This window comes from Protopterus annectens, chromosome 9.part0 (genome assembly GCF_019279795.1).
Source record: "Protopterus annectens isolate FY-2018-M chromosome 9.part0, PAN1.0, whole genome shotgun sequence".
Taxonomy (NCBI): domain Eukaryota; kingdom Metazoa; phylum Chordata; order Ceratodontiformes; family Protopteridae; genus Protopterus; species Protopterus annectens.
This window is the reverse complement of record NC_056743.1, coordinates 1,504,484,739-1,504,508,651: the sequence shown is the minus strand read 5'-3', so window position 1 is coordinate 1,504,508,651 and position 23,913 is coordinate 1,504,484,739. Positions and strand designations below refer to the sequence as shown.

Below are 23,913 nucleotides of genomic sequence, written 5' to 3'. Positions count from 1 at the left end.
TTTGCCATCTAAATAAAGTGTGATTCTCTGTAGAGAATTTGTTTGTGGTATAAAAGGAAAAAATAGAAAAAAATAAAAAATAATTATTTAACAGTTACTTCTCATTTAGTCTATTATTCTTTTATCTGCTTTTTTCCATTCATTCCTCTCTGCTTGGCGTTTTAGGGTAGAGCCAGTCCAATCCATGTGTTCTGTTTGATTTAAAGTTTTGTTAGATGTTAAAAGAGACACAGCTGCATCCTGCTCCATCCAAGAAAAATATTTTAAGTCTCACAGGAAACAGTAAATGAGCCTTGAATTGTCTCTTATTGAGTTATTTTATTAAAGGTAAACATTCCTTTCTTTTAGAGCTTACCTCTGATGAATAATCATTGTCAAATCTTATTATATCATCTTGGTATTTGACAGGAGAGTTTGACCACACAGTTTTTTAGCACCAATTCCTTTTGCTGAAAAGATGCAAGTCTTACTATTATTGATCTTGGTCTTTTATTTGCTTTCCTGGAAGGTGAATGGACTGCCAGTGACTGCCAGTGACTTATGGGCTCTTTCAATTCCATAAGAAAAAGGTTTAGGTAAAGTCAGAACATTTGGAAGCCAGGATGTGAGAAAATGTACCATACTGCCTCCTTCAGTCTTTTCCGGCGGTTCTTTCTCCTTGACCTATTTTCTAGGTCATCTAATTTGTTTGTTAGAAAAGTATTTTTGTTTGAGAGAGACTCAAGCTGATGTTCTTGTTCCATGAGTCTGCCTTCCATGACATTTAATGTTTCTTCTGTGTTAACAATCTGAGTCTTGTGTTGCATTATTAATTCTTGTAACTGCTCCATTTCTTTTGTGCATTTTCCTTTGAGAGTTTTTGTCCGTTTGTGTCAAACTTGAAAGATAAATCCTGCATGTAGATAATAAAGTTTGTAGTTACCACTTCATTGTGTTGCCCTATGAAGTGTTCTTTTGATAACTCATTCTGTGAAGAAGTCTGAGCCCTTTCTGCTTGAATTGTGTTAGAAAAATCATACAATTTAAACAAAATAATTCAATGTAGACTTCCAAAGACTGTAGTAGAAGTTACTGGTTAAGTTTAAGAATCTCGGTTTTTAAAAGTTTTCTGTCATAAATATAACTTAGATAAGAGAGCTGAGAAAAAGTGCTGTCAACCTGTCAGCATCCTGGCCACGTCCCCGAGTCTACAGTTTAAATCACTGCATTCTATATTAAATATTCACTTTTCAGTTTATGTCTCCCAAGTCTCATATACTTAGTTTTTGATGTATTTATCAGCATATTTTTCTGCTGTATCAAATGGTCAATTTAGTCAAGTTCTGCAGACGTGCCTTGTCTGAAACGTATGCAATCAGTTTACTCAATTTCACGTCATCTGATTACAGACTGTAGGGCACTTCAGATGAAAAAGATAGATCTGAAAGATACAGTCTAAACAAGTATGGGACTAGGACGGAGCCGTATGGGGCACCCTGATTGTAAACAAAAACTTCACTTGTACAATTGCTGTATAATAACTTGCTTTATCAAGAGTACATCAATATCTAGTTGTTCTGATTTATTGATCAGTGTTTTGTGTATGACCCTGTCAAATGCTGAAGTTAAATGTATAAAAATTACATCACAGCACAATTTTTCATTCATAGCTGTTATTATATTGTTATAGAACATCATGTTACAGGTGGTAGTAGATCTATTTTTAGCATATGCATGCTGATATATGGTTTCAAGCCCCAACCTTTCAATTCTGACAGTAACTTATCCAGTATTTCCTTCTACGTTATTTTCTGCAACATGAAAATAGACTTATAAGGACCACTTCTGGCAAATGATGAAAAAACATATAATGTGATGTTGTCCTATCTCACCTTCATTCTTAACTGGTTGGGTTCGGAACTGATCCTCTGTTCCGACTCTGTCTTATACAAAAGCTTGAGGCCTTCTACTAGCTCATGGCTGAAAATCCTATCCCATTATGCTCTAGGAAAGCTCCCCAGATCTTGTTTGCCGCTAAACAAGATCAGGTGCTCTTCCTGCTGGCTCTAGCTAAGTTGAATTTTTTTCTCTCTACCTTGTGTCAAAATCAATATTCTCTTCACATTGTTTCATTATTTTGTTATAGTTAATATTTCCGAGTGAATTGTGTGTACTTCCGTTTCTCTTCTGAGTTATTGTTGCTGTTGGGCCATCGTTTTTTCTCGCAAGACCTTATTTTCCCATATCCTGGATTTAAAGCCCATTTAAGTTAGAGGGCTTTCCTTTCCCCGTTTTTCTTCTTCATCCTTAACTTTAGGCAGATTCATTTAAATTAGAGAGCTGCCTTTGCCTGTTTAAATTAAAGGGCTTTTTCTTTAGTGTGTTTTTCTTTTTGGCGTGTTCGTTGTTGTACTTGTGTGTGTGTGTGTGTGTGTGTGTGTGTGTGTGTGTGTATATATATATATACACACACACACACACACACACACACACACACACACACACACACACACACACACCTATTTTTTCTGTAGGTATTAGCTGCTTTATTGTTGTTGTTTACTATCATAATGTGCCAGGAACCTAAGGAAACTAAACCCTCTGGGTTCAAAAATGTGTAAAGTGTAATCAAAAGATGTCGCTGACTGCCGGACACACTATTTATGTGTACTGTCTTGGAGCAGTTCAGCTGCAGGAGTCCTGTGCCGTCTCTCAATCCTTTAGCCACAGAGTTATACTGGAAAGAAAGAATAAACTCATATTGAGGAGGCTTGTTGAAGACTCCTTTTGCTGAAGCAATAGAAGAAGGTCAGGGTACCTCAGAATTGGCTAAATCCCCTTCTTCTAAGTTTGACAAGTCAGGAAAAAGGTCATCTTCTTCGATTGCTCAGTCAAAGCCATCAAAATTTCAGCTCTATACCTGAAAGCTGTCAGGCCTGTGAAACCCGCTACCTCTGCTCCTTCTGTGTTGGTGCTGATGGAAATTCATTTGCGGAGCTGGTCCCTGGAATTGGAACCGGTATCTTCCACCTTGAGATCTCCTTTATTGCAGTCCTGTAGCTCTCCTGCTCCCTCCTCTCGATCCTCCAGAAGCCCCTCCGTTGATGATGTGGATTGTGTGTTGTGAAGGCTGTTAAGGACACCGGTGCTCACCAGACTGTTGTCGGATCCAACCCAGAGAGCTTTGGAACTGACAAAACTTACCCTTTCACCATCTATTCCTCCTCTGATCCAATGTCGGACCTCGGAGCCAGTATGTCCGGAACTGATCGTAGAGGAACCGTCGGATATAGACCTATCCCAGGATCTTCAGGTCCGACTACTGCTCTGACGTCCTCTGTTCCATCTGAATTTGAGGAGTCTAGGAGCCGACACTCTCCGGTCAGGTCCGGGGGAAAGAGTCGGATTGGACAGTTATTGGATTCGAACTTGCCTTTCGGAGCTTCGGTGTGGTTGAGCTTGTCTCCTACATCTGCCTTGGAGCCAACCCCTTTGGTTCTTTAGTGCCGGGAGTTTCCTCGAATCAGGGGTGGGGGGCATTCGAGGTGATGAGGAGAGTGCTGTTTCGACAAACAGGTCCACTCTCTGGTCCGGACATTCTTTCCCCAAAGACACCGGTGTCTATTTCAGCACCACTGCATCCACAGATATGCGGAGACCCTAAGCCTCAGGATGCCCTACTGGGTGAACGCCTCTCTTCTGAAACCTCTCCAGAATACCCTTTTGAAGAGGTCTCTCAGAAGACACTATGCAAGAGGAAGCATTTAGACTCCCCAGAGGAGTCCATCACATCAGATACAGACCTTGATGAGTCAGAAGGATCCCCAATGGTTGCCCTCTGAGGATATCTCTTTCGTGGACATCCTGGAAATAATTAAACAGGGAGGCAGCTGGAAGCCCATCCACCCTTCTGAGGAGGAGTTTGTATATCTGAAGGTGTTTGGGTCTCTCCCTTCCACCACTTGGGTATCTCCACCTTTCAACGAACTGATGGACCTAGTTTGTCGAAAGGTGTGTGAGTCTCCAGACTCAGTGGAGCCTGATCTTCAGAGGCCAGACAATTTCCTCATGTCTTTCTAACAAAAGGAGTCCCAGTAGATGCTATGGTGGGTGGTGGCTGCCGCCACCAAAAAAGAACTTTCAGAGATGCCCTCGTCTGTCCATCTGCCGAACAAGGTGTCTCATATGTTGGACAGATGTGGAAAGAACACTTTTTCTTCAGCGACATTTGCACTTAGATCGCTGAATTATCTCACCCGCTTTACCAGACTTCAGAGAGATCTCTTGAAGGAGTTAGGAGATACTCTCCAAGGTTCAGTAGCTGAAGGGATGTCAGAGAAGGTTTCCTTTCAGCTCTATACCTTAAATTTAGTGGTCAGCTTCTCCATGAGACTCATTCCCTATGCAGTGGATGGTGTGAGTAGGGCGGCGGTTTGAGGAATTTCCCTAAAGAGACATTCCTGGATGCGCTTGTGTGACTTTTTGGAACCTTTTAAATCTTCTTTTGTTAACGCCCCTTTCAGTGGCTCATCCCTGGTCGGGCCAAAAGTCAAAGACGCACTAACCAGGTGTGAACAAGAAGGAAAAACTCTCTCTGCCATAGGAGTCTGTTTTTCCATACCTTCTAGACCCTATCCAAAAGGGAGGAAAAATGCGGTTCTGAAAATCGCAGAGAGCTTTCCAGAACACACGTGGTGATTCTTCCCCCGGGGCAGAGAGGGAAGTAGTAATGAAAGATGCTGGCCACGCAGCAGAGGCGGTCTGCAAAATCAGGGTGACAGAGAATCCTTCCTTGATAAAGGAGGCCCTCCTGTCCATCTCTGGAGGCAGTCAGGGGTCGCTTTTTTTGTACCCATAAGCCTGGCTAAAAATAACAAAAGACAAGTGGGTACAAAGTATTGTATCCAGGGTTACTCCATACCCTTTTCTTTCCCCGTCCCAAACATAAAAAACATCCCGGATGTTCCACCCAGTCAAAGGGAACAGGCAACTCTAGAAATACAAAAGTTGCTAGAAAAAGAGAGTCATCCAGACAGTCCCCGCAGACCAAATAGGATTGGAACTTACTCAGGATTCTTTTCAGTTCCAAAGAAAACAGAGGACTGGGACCCATCCTGGATCTCGGCAAATTAAACAAGTCAGTAAGAAAGTCAAAGTCCCAGATGTTAACACTGCAGTCGATCTTTTCTCAGACAAGATGATTGGATGTGCTCTATAGACCTCCAGGATGCATACTATCACATAAAAATGGACAGGCGATCCAGGAGTCATTTGCACTTTCGTATGGGAGCCAGTCACTACCAGTTTCGACTTCTGCCCTTTGGTCTCACTACAGCCCCCAGAGTGTTCACCAATTGTATGGCAGTAGTCACGGCTCACTTGAGACGCATAGGATTCCGGGTGTTTCCATACCTAGACGACTGGCTCCTAACTGCCACCACTGAGCATCTACTAGCAAATGCGAGGGACACCACCTTACATCTCAGCTGTCACCTAGGAATCAAAATAAATTGTGAAAAATCTGCCTTGTTGCCATCTCAGCATGTCGTGGTTTATAGGAGCAGATCTAGATACAACAAAAATGATGGCAAAACTTCCCCCCAAAAGAATTCAAGTCCTACGACATCAGGTCAGAAACCTACTTTCCAAGAAAAAAGCACAAGCAAGAACAGTCCTGAAAGTCTTGGGGACCATGGCAGTAGCAGTAAACTTGATTCCATTAGCAAGTCTGCATATGAGAATTCTGCAGTGGCTACTGTTCACTGAGTGGTCCATGCAGGAACTGCCTATGTCTCACCAAATTATGATAACAGAATTTTACAAGAATTACCTTTGTTGGTAGCTTCACTCCATTCATGTGACATTAGATCAACCCTTTGTTCTTCCACAGCCTTTAGTCACAGTGACCACGGACACTTCCCAGTTAGGACAGGAGCATTACCTGGGAAGGACAGTCCAAGGCACTTGGTAGGATCACAAGGCCCATTTACACATCAGTGTCCTAGAGATGAGAGTGGTGCTCTTAGCATTGCAAGCATTCCAAGACTCTCTTCCACTAGGAATTATTGCAGTACAGACAGACATGTCGGTGGTGTGGTACGTCAACAAACAAGGAGGAACCAGGTTTTACCCCTTTTGTCGGGAGGCCCTGAGAGTATGGCAGTAGGCAACTTCCTCCCAATGCTTTTTGGTAGCAACTTGCATCCGGTGGAAATACAGTGTGATAGCAGACAAACTCATCAGAGCGATTCTGATGACTAACAAGTGGTCCCTAAAACAAGTAGTAGTGGAAAAGATTTTCCGCAAATTGGGCCAGCCTTGCTGTGATCTTTTTGCCATGTCCATGAATGTCAAATGCAGCAGCTATCTTGCCCTTATCCCCCCCTCCGGGGGAGTCACCAAGGGATGCACTTCTTCGAGATTGGCCCTCTGGTCTCCTCTATGCCTTTCCCCCCTTTCCGTTGATGCCCAAAGTTCTTCAGAAAGCCAGTTCCTTGGGAAGGAATTTGATACTTATCACCCCATACTGGCCTCATCAAATCTGGTTCCCCTTCCTTTGGCCTCGTCTTCAGGAGGAGCCGTTAATTCTGGACCCAGTTCCAGACCTTCTGACTCATGCATCAGGGATGCTCCACCCCCTCCCTGCAAACCCTCAAACTGACAGCTTGGCTGCTCCAATTCCAAACATAGCCAGTCTCTCTAACCTTTCTCCATCAGTGAAGCATATCCTGATCTCATCTCATAAGGCTTCAACAAGAAAGTTATATATGAGCAAATGGAAACAGTTTTCTTCTTGGGCCTTGTATAATCACATTGACTCATTCTGTGCCCCACCAGCTTCCATTTTTGAATTTTTAGCAAAGCTATTTTATGAAGGTGCATCTGAAACTACTATGTGAGTTCAGTTAGCAGTGATATCTAATTTCCATCTAGGTGAATCAGGCCCAAATGTGATGTCCCACAGACTTTGCAAGCCGTTTCTTAAAGGCACTATTCTATTAAGACCACCCATTAAAGCTCCTCCAGCACCATGGGAACTGAATTTTGTCTTATCCCATTTGAACCTGCATCATCCTGCGATCTCAGGTATTTGACTTGGAAAACTATTCTTTTGATAATCGGCCATTACTTCTGCTAGAAGAGTTTCAGAGCTACAAGCATGGTCTATAAAGCCCCCTACATACTTTTCCACAAAGATAGAGTATCCCTATGAACAAAACCTATCCTTTCTATCCAAAGTATGCTCAGAATCTAATTTGAACCAATCCATAGAACTACTAGTTTTTTCCCCAACTATGGCAACAAGGCAGATTATATGCTACACCATCTAGATGTACATAGACAATTAAGTTTCTGCTTACATAGGACAAAGGACTTCAGAAAGTCTGACCAATTATTCATATAATTTTCAGACTCTAAGAAAGGTGCTTCTGTGTCTAAAGTCACACTTTCAAAATGGCAGTCAGATTGTATTACCTTTACTTACCAATCTCGAAACAAAGAATTCTCCCATAAAATAAAAGGTCATTCTACAAGAGCCATAGTGACCTCTTCTGCCTTTCGGGCAAGATTACCAATTGATACCATTTGTGCTGCAGCAACATGGGCAAGGCCTCATACCTTTATCACTCATTGCAAAGTGGAGTTGGCCTCCAGGAACAGGGCCTCTTTAGGGTCCACTGTTCTGAAGAAAATTCTCCCTTGAGCCACCCAAGAAAGATGATGCTAGGGACACTGCCCCAGCCAGTTAAGAATGAAGGTGAGATAGGACAACATCACATAAAGAAGTTATGTACTCACCATAATGTTCCATGTGTGTTGTTCATCTCACCTTCATTCTTACATCCCACCCTCTTTCCCCCAGCCTTTGGCTCCTGGAGGACTGAGTGGATACAATTGGGAATTAATGTTCTCTGATCGTCTTGATTGCTCTATAAAGTATTCCATAGTTTATTTAATACCTTTTTATATCAGCAAACAAGATCTGAGTAGCTTTCCTAGAGCATGATGGAATAGGGTTTTCAGCCATGAACTAGTAGAAGGCTTCGAGCTTTTGTATAAGGCCGAGTAGGAACCGAGGATCGGTTCTGAACCGAACCAGTTAAGAATGAAGGCAAGATAGACAACACAAATGGAACGTTATGGCGAGTACACAAGTTCTTTTTTTCTTATCTTGCCATGATTTACTGCACCTCTCAAAGCTGCCAGTAGCAAAATAAGTACTCATTCCTAATTTTATTTTTATCCTTGTCTGCCCTCATGGGGGCAGACATCATGATTCCTTTGGAAAGATAACATCTGTCCCATAATGCACAGATTTGAGAATAAGTAGCCCTACTATTTGTTGTCAGGCTAGACTTCCATTCATTTAGAATGGAACACCTGAAAAAACTGCCAAGTTTGAGAGTCTGCTGCTCATGTGTCATTGACTGGTATGCACTGAGTTTTACAAAGGTTGTTCCTACTGACATACTACACATTCTCTGAAAGAAGCTTGCAAAAGTGTCCCAAGAAATTACTGAGATTAAAAAAAATTTTTACAAGGAGCAGTTTTTCAAGTTTCAATTCCTGGCCAAGTTACTCCTCCCATCTCCTCTCCTTCAGTGGGCTAGAGTCTCACATTTCCAGCTTAGCTAGATTCATCTAATTAGTCAATTTTGCATGACAATAGACATCAAACAAATCACAGCCTGGTGTGCCACTAAAACTGTTCCCTCATATGTCTCTTTACTATATCTGAATAACATTTCCCAGGAATTATTTGTAAAAATGCACACATCAATCCAGAGTTTAGGCCAGTCTATCAATTTCCAAGCTTTTTCTCAGCAAGAGCGTCTTCTGTGTAGAGACATGCGTGAATGGGCGTACCTTCGTGGAAGGTTGTGCATCAGGGCTGGCAACTCGTCACGTAAAAATCTACTGCCAATCATTAGCGGACCGGGGTTCCACTGTGGCGACCCCTAACCGAGAAAAGCCGAAAGACACAACAACAACAACATAACAATGAAACAGTTCCCAGTTTCTTTTTAACAATGACCTCCCAAGCATCTGATGTGACCCAGTCATTTCTGTTACTGTAGTTTTATGTAGTTTGTCTTAGTTGTATACTTGTAGCATATCTCTCATCCTGTCAGCAGCGTACTCCTGGAGAAAGGTTTCAAATCAGATAACAATACTGCTGATTTACTAAGCTTATCAAATAAGACTACATGAATTATCATTAATTTTCTGAAGAAAGTCGTCTTTAATTGCAATGAATGTCATTATTTGTTCATATGAATCTAACACCTTTTTCAAAAAGTGTTATGGATTGTAGTATTTTACAGCAAAAGTATAAGCAAAATTTAGTGACACGTGGGGTATGCTGATAAATGATCAAACGCCCTTAGTCATCTGTTCTGCATTGCAACTATCCCGAATCAGACAGGCAGGCACACATATTGAAACAGTACCAGCAGTTGTAGCAGTGATATCATATTCCAAACAGGGCACTCAAACAATGTACTGACAAATGCAGCGCAATGTATATGTCTCAATCAAGCAGTAATGAAATCCCTAGGGACTACACTCATCATAGTTTTACTCTTAATCTCTCCATTTCACAGTGCATAGCATTCACACCATACTTAGAAAGGCACACCTCCACTTTCCATAAACACACAGCCACCCACACTAACACAACATAGCAGTCAAATTTGAGGCTTTTCCCACATCTCTGCAAAATATTGCAGAAATAACTTTGGCAGATGAAAACAATTGATGGACGTCAGTTCAGGACTCCCATCTGTACCTATTGGAGCAAGTCCACTGCACTTACACAAATGTCCTCTGCAGAGCAGGAAGCAGGTGTCAGTACAAATTTGTTCCATAGTTCTTTTACACCACATACACACACGAAAACAACAACAATAAATAGTTAATGTGGGCAAATCTGTTTGTTCAATGTGACTACTTGCTACCCATCACCTAGTCAGCAGTTGTCAGTCCACAGCTGCAAATCCAGCTGTCCATTTCATGTCAGCACACACACACACACACACACACACACACACACACACACACACACACACACACACACACACACACCCCACGTGAAACAGAGTAATTTTAAATGGTACTTTTGATTTGTGCCATTGTCCCCATTATTCATAGGTTCATAGGTAGGTACTAGGCTATTGGCCCTAGGGCCTATATAAGCCTAGCCAAAAAAAGGTACCCTGGCTTTCGCCACCCAAGAAAATTATTTTTCTGTGCCCCTGTCAAGCAGAGCCACAGAAGTGATCCCCGGGGTGAATTTCCTATTTCCCATCCAATCATCAAGATTTTTCTTGAAGAGTGCTAATGAGGAGCTCTGTTTGACATAGATAGGTAGTCTGTTCCAGAGTATGGGAAGTCTTTGGGATAGGAATCTATCCCTCCAGCATGTTCTGTTTATTGTGTTGACAAGGTTTAGGTCCCTAGAGTGTGTAGCTCGGAGGGATTGGGATTTCTTTAAGTGGAGCATGTCCAACAGCTCTGGGTTTGACATAGCTTTGTATGTTAGGCAGAGATTGCCTCTGAGTAGGCGATGTGCGATGGAGTAAAGCTGAAGTTTTTTGAGATGGTCTGCGTAGGGCATCTGTTTGAGGTCAGTAATCCCCTTTGTGAGGTATTTCTGCGGCCTTTCCAGTTATTGTAGATGTCTTGTGAGCTACATACCAAAAGGGGCGTTGTACTCTGTTGCATTTTGGTTTTAACTTCAATGAAGACACTACACACTTCCTCTCTTTCAGTGGTATTGATTACACATGTGTGGCAGTCTCATGGAAAGCACCAGGGAGAATCCCAGAACAAAGGAATGCATAAGCTTATATACTGTTAATACTGCTGACAGTACAAAAATATAAAAATGAACCAATTAGATCATTACAGAGAGCAATTAACCAATCAGTAGCTTACACATAGGCTCAAAGCAGTTCATGTCACTACATCTCTAGGCAAAGAGAGAAAATCGGATACACTTCCATATAAGGCACATTTCCTACTTTAAAGCAATCTCTTGTTTTTCAGTACTTTTCCACTATTTATAGTTTACTTAGAGTTCACAGTATAAAGTACATTTTAATACCTGAAGATTGTCACGTACTCACTTCCCTTAAACACATGCTTTTGGCCGTTCATATTCTATAATCCCCCATTTGATGCTGTGTAAGCATCACCACTTAGTCTATCATACATTTGTCCCAAATCCAACATTACCATGTCACTAGTCCCTTAAGTATTGTCACACATTTTTACTTTATCATCCATATTTATAGCTGCAGGCATATAATACTTTGGCACCTTTTTAGTAGTTTTAAAAGACATTAATTTTAAAATCAGTGCTTTAATTAAAAACACAACAAGGAAACAACAATCGCTAATACTGCAATTAATAAAATCAACTTTAATAGTCCACCACCCCAACCCGAAAACAGGTTGGTTAATCACACCCATGTGGAATCATCGGCCTCTTTGGCCTTAGAAAAATCAGTTTTAACTTCAATGAAGACACGACACACTTCCTCTCTTTCAGTGGTATTGATTACACACGTGTGGGAGCCTCATGGAAAGCACCAGGGAGACTCCCAGAACAAAGGAATGCATAAGCTTATATACTGTTAATACTGCTGACAGTACAAAAATATAAATATGAACCAATTAGATCATTACAGAGAGCAATTAACCAATCAGTAGCTTACCCGTAGGCTTAAAGCAGTTCATGTCACTACATCTCTAGGCAAAGAAAGAAAATCAGATACACTTCCATATAAGGCACATTTCCTGCTTTTAAGCAATCTCTTGTTTTTCAGTACTTTTCCACTATTTACAGTTTGCTTAGAGTTCAAAGTACAAAAGTACATTTTAATACTTGCAGATTGTCATGTACTCACTTCCCTTAAACACATGCTTTTGGCCGTTCATATTCTACAACTCTATAATGGGTCTGAGTGATGAGCAGAGGGGAACAATGACCTTTTTTTCTGGATGAGAAACCTTTTGTGATGAGGTGTGCCACTTAGAAGGATTTCCTGACCACTGTGGCGATGTGATTATCAAAGGAGAGACTACTGTCCTCTTGTGTCCCAAGGTCTCTTATCACACTTTCAGTGTTAAGTAGACTACCACCTATGTGGTAGTTCACGGGTACAGAAATTTTACCAAAGGGGGATAGTGTCAAAAGCCCTGGCGAGATCTAGATAGGCTGTGTGAACCACCTTATCCTCATCTATGGCTTTGGTGACTGCTTCAAAGAAGTCTATCAGGTTTAGGAGACATGATCTGCCTTTTACAAACTTGAACTGTGTAGGGTCCAGAGTTTGGAGATTACCAAAGTTTTTGTTTATGAGTTCCATGATGATACGTTCCATGGCCTTGCAGACCAGGCTCGTCAGGCTAATGGGGCAGTAGTTCCTGGGGTCTGTTATGGCTCCCCCTTTGTGGAGTGGGATAACTGTCGCAATGCGCCATTTAATGGGCACAAAGCCTGAGGTGAGGCTATGATTGAACATGGTACTTAGGTGGGGTGCCAGTTCATTCTGTAGTTTGTGTAGAATGCAGCCTGGGATGTTGTCAGGTCCCATGGATGCTGTGTTCTTGGCTTTGGAGAGTGAGGTTTTTACCTATGCAGCCGTGATTACAGGAACACTGAATTCTTCTGGTATAGATATAGGCCCTTTAAGGGGTGAGAGGGGGGTAAAGTTAGCACTGAACCTATCTGCCAGGATGTTGCCAATATCAGTTGGTTCTGTATATTTAGTGCCATTGTGCTGTAACTCAGAGCAGGTCTGAGTGTTGCCATTGAGATTCTTGACATAGCTATAGAATGCTTTGTGGTTGTCTTTAGAATCAGTGGCGATTTTGTTTTCATAACTAGCTTTGGAGGATTTTATGAGGGATCTCAGCTTCTTACTGAGGCCGGCCAGGGAGTTCCTCCAATCATGGGATTTTACTCTTTTTTGCAACAGTTTCTTTCTTCTGTTGTAGAGTTTGTTTATGGCAGAAGACCACCAAATTGGCTTCCTTTTTTGTAGGATAGTATCTTGGTTCTGTTAGCGATAGCATGATCCATGCACTCGTGTATGTGCTTATAAAGTGTATTTGTTTAGGATTCAGCAGTCATACTTCTATTGTCCATCTGCATGGGTGTCGTGAAGTTTGCCACTTCTGTCTTAAGAAGTGTGAAGTTGGCTTTGGAGAAACATTTTATGGTTGTTTCCCTAATGGGGGCAGGATGTGGATGTCTAGGGTGATTAGCTTGTGATCGGATCTGACCAACAAGGAATTGACCTCTGGTGTGGAACACCGGTCGCCCATGTTGGTAATGACCAGGTCTAGAATATTGCTGCCCCTGGTGGGGGTGTGGATAAGTTGATCCAAGGTATTGGAATTTATGAATTCCAGAAAACGTTGAGCAAAAGAGTTGGTACAGGAGTAGTTTTCCCAGTTAATGGTGGGGTAGTTGAAATCACCCATTATTAGGCTGTTGGGTTGTACCCTAATAGTTTCCAGTGTATCAAGAAAAGAGGAGTAGGAATCCTGGGACATGGTGGAGGGTCTGTAGCAAGCTAGAATTTGGATTGTGGTCTTGTCCGGAGTTAGTTGCACTTGGATGATCTCGGATGCATTATGCTCAGCAACTAGCTTGGAGGTGTGGACATCCTTAATGAATATGGACACGCCTCCGCCTTTAGTGTTTCGGTCCTGGTTAGGTGGCCAAAAGGTGTGGTATGAATTATAGCCTGGTAATGCATGGGTGCTCTCTGGAGCTTTGAACCAGGTCTCTGTCTCTGCACAGATGTTGATGTTCTCCATTTTAAGGAGAGCCTCGAGTGAGTGCATTTTGAGGTTTAGACTTCTAGCATCGAGTAGCATTACTCTCAGATTTTGCTTGCTTGTACCTGTTATGGTGGTGAATTTGTCATTTGAACCTTGCCTAAAAAGGCACTATAGGGGTGGCAAGAGCCTTTGCCAGTATCCGGAATTCCAAGGGTGACAGGTGCAGGCCATCTCTGGCAAAGCATCGTGGTCTGTCGATCATGTCATCCCAGGCAGACATATACTGGATTCCCAAAAAATGACACAAGAAGCTTAGCCAATTGTTGAAGTCAATCATTTTGTCCTTGTACTGTGGTATCATTCTGGGTGATTGCAGAATGCTACTCAGGGCTAGGGTCATACCTGCCTGGGCTACAAGATCTGAGACCTCCTCCATGTCTCTTTTCATGTAGTCCAGGGAGGTACTTCTCAGGTCATTCACACCAACATGGACAATGACAGAGTCATATTTGTACTTGTTGTGGAGTGACCTGAGTGCATGCGTTAAGTGGCAGATCCTGGCACCTGACAGGCAGCTGACAGTAACTTTCTCTTTGTTTAGCCTGGTGAGTGGAACATCAGTGTGCCTGACTATAGAGTCACCTATGACTAGAGTGTTGGGTACGTTATGCCTTATGGGCTGTAGTTGAGTGGCACACTGAATTTGTGGGCTATGTGTCATTTGGGTTGTGTTGGGGTTGGAGGTTGCTTGCATTTCTGCTTTGGAGGTCTCGGTTGTTTGGGCAGATTTTTATTGAGAGCCTCCGCGAATGTAGGCATGTGTTTTGTGCTTCTTTGTGTGTGTTTTGGTGGTGTAGTTTTTGAGGGACTATGTGATGTGTGTGGTGAGGTGCAAGTGTTTACCTTCTCCTCTTGACTGTCTAGTCCAGTCTTCGGTGAAGAGAGCTTTGCTTCCAGTTTGGCTATATAAGTGCATCTCTCACAGGTTGTAGTGTTGGGTTGTAGGAGAAGAGAGTTTTCTGTGTACATGAGGCAATTGCTGCATTGCCCCAAGCTGCCTAGATTCATCAGGTAGACAGGAGAAAACACCAGAAGCTGACCTTTAGACATACCTGGATAGGTGCTTATTTATTAAGTATTAAAAACTGTTTTCCTTTAGACAAGTGAGGAAAGCTGAGTGCTGTAGTAATTTGTAGCTTATTTAGTGCTTACAACGAGTTCTGAACAAGTGCTGAGTTTAAAGAAACAGATTTGAGTGCTAAAACTAAAAAGCTGGCTAGTTGTAAGGGAAAATTTGAAGAGCAGACTTTATGGCGCCGGGAATAGTTTAACCCTAGTTAAGCAGGGGGGGGGAGGCTCAGGAGCTTACAAGCACTCCTTGATACAGCAAATCTGTATCTGGACTACACTTGTTACAGGAAAGGGGGAAAACAAGCTTAGAATTGTATTTTTCAGTAAAATGGAAATGGAGAAAGCTGGAACAGAAGTTAATTCAAGGTTACGAATCTGAGTGTGTTGGCCTTCACAAATGTTCTGTCTCTATTAGATTGAATGACCTAATGACACTAGACTGGGAGGAGTGTCCCAGGTCAAATATACAGTATGGGCATTGGACGGGCAACTGCAAAGCCATCAAGTATAAGAACACCACAACAATAGGGAGGGGTGTGGGAAACTAAAACTATTACAACTACTAGCTGTAGCCACTAAATGAAAGTTTTAAACAGATCAAGGAGCAAGCAGACTCTAGAGAATGCTTTTAACTGCAAACAGACTAGACTAGAACACAGAAACCTCAGAAAATCAAAAATGCACAGAAAAGCACGGATAGAGCACTCACAAACAGAAAATACAACTCTCAGTATGAAAAGCAGTTTACAGTTAAGTAATTCAGTGAACATGCAATTAGAGTAATGAAACAGTGTCTAGCAATGAAAAATACAGTTAAAACAGTACATAAATGTTGGCTTGTTGTGGAATTCTTAAATAAAAGAAGTTGAGCAGTTTGAGTACACAGTGTTAGTAAATATTATGCTTTAATTGCTGCAATGTGGATGGTCACTGTACTGGAGACTTCATTTTGCTACTTAACTACTTGTAGTCAAAATCAAAACAAAGTGTTCACAATGACTACAGTTGCATTATGCTTTGCATTAGTGACATGAAAAAGTAAGTAGTCATTTATCTGTTATAAAATAACCCATTTACTTCTTCAGTCATACATCCAACACTGGGAGTTAAGAATTGTTCTGCTAGTAATGTTCCCACTAGAAAGTGCAGCCTTGCTGTTGTTAATCTGTTATAGCTTTTATAATAGTTTTATTAGTTCCTTTTTTACTGTGTGTGTGTGTGTGTGTGTGTGTGTGGTAGTGGAGGTGGTGGTTTGATGCATTTTGCGATTCATTCTGCTGATTAGGATAACTGAAATAAAGCTAGATGATGATTTGCTGCCGTAAGTATTGATAAGACTGTAGTGTACTGTAATCAACTGGAAACAACTGAAATGAGACTGAAATGAGTCATCTGTTAATTACCCAAACTTGTGCTGAACAGGTGCCAGTCTCTCCTTTGTAGGCCAAGTCTTGTGTACTTTTCAGAAGAAATTCTCCAAACACTGTAGTTCATTTAATAAGGCTTTATTAGATGTTCACAATATCCAAATACTGTCTTCATTAACAGTGCTGCTAAATATATCCAAAGTTTCTGCACATGTCTTCAGATTGTCCTGAATGATGTAAACTAAAACAGTCTTTATTTGACCTGTCTTCTGTACTCAGGCTCGAGTGCCTGTATTGTAGCTTAAGCTTTTCTGTATATCAGGTCAAACTAACCGACTGACTTCCCCAACTGTATCTGAAGTATATTTTCAAAACCCTGTAATGCTTTACACGCCTCTTTAGCCTTGGTGACCTTGGTTTTCAGGCCTGGTCTTAATCTAACATTCCATTAAGGAACATTCTGTAGCTGACAAGATTGTATCTTTCCCCTTGAGAAAAGAACATTCTGTATTTTCTGCATATTTCATGCTTATCTTTCCTTTCTAATAAACTGTCTTTCTCTTTAACTGAATGCATACATGTCGGACTCCATATTTCTTAGGTGTGTACTAGGCTAATGGCCCTGGAGCCTTTACAAGCCTAGCCCACAGGATTACCCTGGCATCGTGCCAACCAACTTAGTTCCTAGTGCCTCTGTTGAGTAGAGCCACTGGAGTGATCCCTGGGGTGAATTTTTTATTTCCCATCCACGCATCAAGATTTCTCTTGAAGAGGGCCAGTCAGGTGCTCTGCTTGATATGTATGGGAAGTCTATTACATAGCATGAGCAGTCTCTGGGTTATGAACCTGTCCCTCCAGCATGTTCTGTTGATTGTGGTAATGAGTAATACAAAATGAAACAAGGTGGTCGGAAAGCACAAATCCACTTTACGATTTTGTTGTATTCTTAACGCAACTTTTATTAAAAAACAAGAAACGTTTTCGCTACACCCTCTGTTGTAGCTTCCTCAGAGTACATTCTAAAGTAGTGAGAAGTTTACTTTTAAACATAAAAAAGCGCCAAGTTGTAGAGCGCTTTAATTATCTAAAAGGTGTAGTAACATTTAGTTGAAGAATAGCGCTAGTATATGCTCCCATTTAGGTACAAACAAGTAGATAGTTCCATACTGTGGTATGCAAAATAACATTTAAGATGCTCACCAATACGAACATTATTTATATACATCATCTGTTCTTTTAATATAAAAATGCCGTTGTGCTATCAAAACAAACACAATGCTAGAATCATGCTAGTGAGGATAGCAAATCAAGGGGTAAATTAGTAGTTCCATTCTTCCAAAGGTAAGTTAGTCTGTCCTTTTTAGTATGTTCTACATCATGTCGTTTGCCTAGAGATGCAATTTTAAAAGAATGACAAGTGTGTAAGTTTAATTTGTTTATTATGTATAACAGTATAACTGAACTTTCTCCCCAGAAGTCAGTATACTAGTCTAGAAGTCTCTGACTTCAGGTGGAATAATCCACTTGTCACCTGTGTTAAAGATTAAACACTAGTGTTTATTAAAAACAGCCTTATGAAGGCTAAATGAATATAAAGGGTAAAATTGTACTAACTCATTCTTTCTCTTGGCTCGCACTTTAGACCTCTCTAACAACGGGTAGGCACTACCCCAGTACACATACACTACACAACTGCACTTTCTTCAGCAAGTACAGCTCTGGGTTCTATAACATTTCTCTAGACGGGACATTTTTATAGTCTAAACTTGTCACGGTAGATCATTGATGCTTGAGCATAGCCCATATTTTTTTTTTTTCCAATAGGTAGGAACGCCTGTGACACACTGGTTGCAATTTTATCCTTTATATTCATTTAGTAGACCCTCTCTAGTTTTTTTGATAGAGCTTCATTCCGTAGCAGCACATTACCCTATGGTTCAGCAGGGACTCGTCCCTTTGGCGAGTTTTCACATTTTTAAACCTTTTAATTTTTTTTAGTAACGTGCTCACTTGAAGCTTCTTATACAAGGAGCACAGCACAACTTGCCTTCATAAGGCTGTTTTTAATAAACACTAGTGTTTAATCTTTAACACGGGTGACAAGTGGATTATTCCACCAGAAGTCAGAGACTTCTAGACTAGTATACTGACTTCTGGGGAGAAAGTTCAGTTATACTGTTATACATAATAAACAAATTAAACTTACACACTTGTCATTCTTTTAAAATTGCATCTCTAGGCAAACGACGTGATGGAGAACATACTAAAAAGGACAGACTAACTTACCTTTGGAAGAATGGAACTACTAATTTACCCCTTGATTTGCTATCCTCACTAGCATGATTCTATCATTGTATTTGTTTTGATAGCACAACGGCATTTTTATATTAAAAGAACAGATGATGTATATAAATAATGTTCGTATTGGTGAGCATCTTAAATGTTATTTTGCATACCACAGTATGGAACCATCTACTTGTTTGTACCTAAATGGGAGCATATACTAGCGCTATTCTTCAACTAAATGTTACTACACCTTTTAGATGATTAAAGCGCTCTACAACTTGGCGCTTTTTTATGTTTAAAAGTAAACTTCTCACTACTTTAGAATGTACTCTGAGGAAGCTACAACAGAGGGTGTAGCGAAAACGTTTCTTGTTTTTTAATAAAAGTTGCGTTAAGAATACAACAAAATCGCAAAGTGGATTTGTGCTTTCCGACCACCTTGTTTCATTTTGTATTACTGGTTTTTGTGGCTGCAACAGTTTGTTTTTCGTGATTGTGGTAATGAGGTTGAGGTCTGTGGAGCATGTGGTGCGGAGGGAATGGGATTTCTTTAGATGTAGCATTTCTAACAGAGCTGGGTCAGACATGGCTTTGTAGGTCAAGCAGATATCGCTTCTAAGTAGGCGATATGAGACAGAGAATAGTTGGAGTTTTTTTGAGTTTGTCCATATAAGACAAGTGTTTAAGGCCTAGGATCCTCTTTGTGAAGTACTTTTGTGGTCTCTCCAGTTGTTGCAGGTGTCTAGTGAGGTACATGCCAAATGGGGCATTGATGATTGATTGCCCTAATGAGTGAAGAGTAGAGGGAGACAATGACCTTTTTCTTCCTTGATGGAAAACCCTTAGTAATGAGATGTGCCACATAGAAGGTCTTTCTGACCACAGTGGCAATGTGGTGGTCAAAAGAGAGGTTGCTGTCAACCTGTGTTCCCAGATATCTTATAATGCCTTCTGTGTTCAGTGGACTACCATCGATGTGGTAATTCAAGGGAACCTGGTTTTTCCTAAGGGGGATGACTACACATTTTTTGGCATTGAGCTTAAGGCCATTGTTCTGGCACCAGTCGTTGGTCTCATTGAGGCCTTTCTGTAGGATGTCAGCATCACTTTGGGAGTTAATAATAGCTCCCAACTCGCAATGTTCTGTGAACTTTGTCAGCCAGAGTCTCTTCGTGTTGGCCTGGACTTCAGGGAAGTAGATACCAAATAGGAGAGGACCCAGGACTGAACCCTGTGGGACTCCACTCGTGACTGGTTGACAGTCTGACTTGGAGTCAGCTACTTTCACACTGTGGGTTCTATCTGTGAGCCAGTTTGCAACCCACCTAGTGATATAGGGGTTGATGGCTAGCTTAGTGAATTTTTCTGTAATTCCTGAGTGGGGAATGGTATCAAAGGCCTGGGCCAGATCAAGGTAGGCTGTATGAACCACCTTGCCTTCATCTACAGCTCTGGTGACAGACTCGAAGAAGTCGACCATGTTGAGCAGGCATGATCTACCCTACACAAAGCCAAACTGTGTAGGATCCACAGTTTGGAGATTCCCTATGTCCTTGTTTATTAGGTCCATGATGATGCATTCCATAGCTTTGCATATCAGACTTGTCAGGCTAATGGGGCGATAGTTCCCGGGGTCTGTAGTCGCTCCTCTCTTGTGTAGAGGGATGACTGTAGCAGTGCGCCATTCGGTAGGGACAAAGCCTGAGGTGAGGCTGTGATTGAACAGAGTACACTGGTGAGGTGCCAGCTCACTCTATAGTTCATGTAGAACACAGCCGGGGATATTGTCAGGTCCCACAGAAGCTGTATTCTTGGCCTTGGACAGTGCTGTTTTAACCTTTTCAGCAGTAACACTGGGTGCCTGGCAATCTACTCGTATTGTCATTGGTCCTTTGGGGGGGGAGGGGTAAAGTTGGCACTGAATCTTTCGGCCAGTATATTGGCAATATCTGTTGGCTCGGTATAGGAGGTACCATTGTGCAGTAGCTCAGAACAAATCTGGGTATTGCCATAAAGATTCTTTACATAACTATAGAAGGTCTTATGGTTGTCCTTACTATCTGCTGCAATTGTGTTTTCATAGCTAGCTTTAGAGGATTTGTTGAGGGATCTCAACCTTTTGTTGAGGCTGATAAGGGAGTTTTTTCCATACTTGGACTTGACCTTATTCCACATCAGTTTCCTCCTTCTGTTGTAGAATTTGTTTATGGCAGGGGATGACCAGATTGGCTTCCTTTTTTTTTGAGGAGAACATCTTGGTTCTATTGCATATGGCGAGATCCATGTATTTGTGTATGTGTTCGTACAGTGCATTGGTGTATGATTCAGCAGTCATGCAGCTATTCTCCATTTACATGGGTGCTGTGAAGTTAGCCACCTCTGGTTTTAGGAGCCCAAAGTTGGCTTTGGAGAAGTTTTTCATGGTGGTTACCTTTGTGAGGGATAGGGGGGAATGAGGATTTCCAAGTTAATTAGTTTGTGGTCGGATCTAACCAGGGAGGAGTTGACTATTGATGTAGAGCAACGGTTGCCCATGTTAGTAATGACCAGGTCAAGGATGTTTCTACCTCTAGTGGGGGAACAATGAGCTGATCTAGGGCATTGGAATTAATAAATCCCAGAAAGCGCTGGGCAAGTGTATTGGTACATGAGTAGTTTTCCCACTTAATGAAGGGGTAGTTTAAGTCGCCCAGTATGAGAGTGTTAGGTTGGACCCTAATGTTTTCCAGGGTGCTTAGGAACATGGAGTGTGAGTCTTGGGACCTGGTTGGGGAACTTTAGCAGGCTACAACCTGAATCGCTGTCTTACCCAATGTTAGCTGCACCTGAAGTATCTCTGATGCGTTATGTTGGGCTACCAGTCTGGAGGTGTGCGCATCCTTTATGAATATGGAAACACCACTGCCTTTGGAGCTTTGGTCCAAGTTCTGGGGCTGAAAGGTGTGGAATGAGTTATAGCCTGTAGTGCAGGGGTGCTTTTTGCTGCCTTGAACCAGGTCTCTGTTACAGCACAAATGTCAGTGTTCTCCATTTCAAGGAGTGGTTCCAGCGAGTGCATTTTGAGATTTAGACTTCTAGCGCTGAGCAGCATGACCCTTCAGGCCTTATTCTACCTAAATGTACTATAGTGAATTTACTGAGAATCTGCAAAATGTCTAATGACTACTTTAAAGTGGAGGTCCCTAATCTAACAGCTGCAAATCATTACAATCTACTACATATACTTTTTGGCTTTCATTCTTTTAGCAGCAAATTGGTGTCACAAAACCAGAAAATCAAAACAGAATGGCATTTCCTGACAGTACAAATATCTTACTGCTCTAACTTTTAAATAGACATGTACAGTACATATATTCATTACTCAATGTTGCTTTTCTATTAATTACTGTTAAACCAAGAGAAATGGCTTATCAATATTCATTGTACAGTATGCCTTCAAATCAAAATCCATTACTAAGTTCCTGATTCTTTAAATAAATGTATGGGAACAATGTGTAGTGAAATAATGTTATTAATAATGAATTCAAGAATAACTTAATAATAATAAGCAACACAACAGAGTAAATAACGTTCTTCTGATTATATTAACATAAAATTTTTAACTTAGTTGTAGATTATTTATGTTGTTGTACATTACTGATAAATACTCACTGTATATTTCAGTGTGACAGATTAATGCTTACTGAAATCTTAGCAATGTACTTAATATGATGGATTATAATAATTGTACTGTGCCAGGATCAATGTAATACCTGAGATAATTTTATATATATTGAATGTGCAAGTTCAACTGTGACTGCTGATTTTGAACCTTCTGTTCTTGAGGCAGAAACATCAAGTCTTTTTTTTTTTTCTTATTTTCTTTATGTGGTCAGGGTGTAGTGTGTCAACTGTCACCATCTCTCTCAATTTCAATGCCACTCTCCCACCTTCGACACTCATGCCTGACTGTTGCAGGTCTTCTTTCACACAATCCATCTCTCTGTTTGATGGACTCATTTCATCATGCCTTCTTTACCAGATTCTCTTTTGCTTTTCTGCACATGTGCCTGAACCACCATAATGTGTTATTTGACCTTCTGTGTAATTGGAGCTACTTTGGCTTCTGCTCAGATGTTCTTATTACTTTGCCTGTCCCACAGTGTGCATCCTACCACCTTTCTGTCACTTCTAGCATCTTCAATCCCAGATGACTGGAGAATAAGCATATTAGTGTCAGTGTACAAGAACAACAGGGGCATACCCATCTTAGGGTAGTACAAAGGTATTAAATGCCTGTCATACTGCATGAACGTTTTTGAGAGGGTGATTGATCAATGAATATGTTGAGTAGTTGAAAGTGTGATGGAAGATGAGCAGTTCAGATTCAGATAAGGATTGGGCAGTCCTGTGGTGGTTCAAAGTCCCAGAAACACTGGAGAATTAGTACTGGTTATGTCAAGAACCCAATGACTCAAAAACAAACAAGGTTCAGTCTTACAGAGGGGTTCCCAGTGGAAGTGAATGTGCATCACAGTTCAGCTGTGAGGCCATCATTGTTCATGCTGGTGATGGACTACATGAGCAAACAGATCAGAGGGGACAGATAAGCACAGTTCCTGAATGTCGATAATGTCTCATTACAGGCAGACTCTGAGTAAGAACTTTAGGAAAGCATAGGGTAATGTAATGCAAAACTGAAGGCACATGAGATTAAACTGAGCACAGATAAGATAGTTGTAATGGAAACAAATGGAAGAAATCAGAAGAAGCTAAGAATTGAGATAGAAGGAAAAATAGTGGAGCAGGCTAACAGCTTCATGTATCTTGGAGGGGTGACTGAGAAGAAAGGTTTGAATGAGGAGGTCAAAGCTAGAATCAGAGGGGCTGCAGAGACACTAAGCAAGTTCCTGGTAAACCCAGGAAGTCACCCAGGAGAACATGCAGATTCACACAAACAGTGGTTAGGGAGATCTGAATCAGACTTTGCAACATTTTTTTGTCTCGGGCAGAGAGCTCAACCATTACACCGTAATGTCTCTACGATGGGATACTCTGTGAAATTCTGAAGCATTCTGTGCAGCACCACACATTACCATGCACAGTGAGCTGGCCAAGGATGTATTGTGATTCTGAAAACCTGAGCCATATCATACACATATTGTATAAATAGGTACCTCATACATTGCTCTGCAAAACAATGGCAACCCATGTACCATACCTCAGAAAAAACATTTCTGTAATACTACTGCTGTTCAGTCTAACTACGTCTGAATATGAGACTGGGATTTTGATGACAGCATCAAGGAAACCTTTTCCTTCCTTCTGTGTTCTTTTCTTAAGTTTTATATTTTTTTTAGTGTATTGATTTTCA

At 41.3% G+C, this 23,913-nt stretch overlaps 1 protein-coding gene across 3 annotated transcripts in view; it reads left to right on the top strand.

Moving 5' to 3' along the window:
* The window catches only part of XAB2 (XPA binding protein 2), a 1,020,149-nt gene that overhangs the window by 228,395 nt on the left and 767,841 nt on the right, over positions 1-23,913 (top strand). The window lies entirely within an intron of this gene.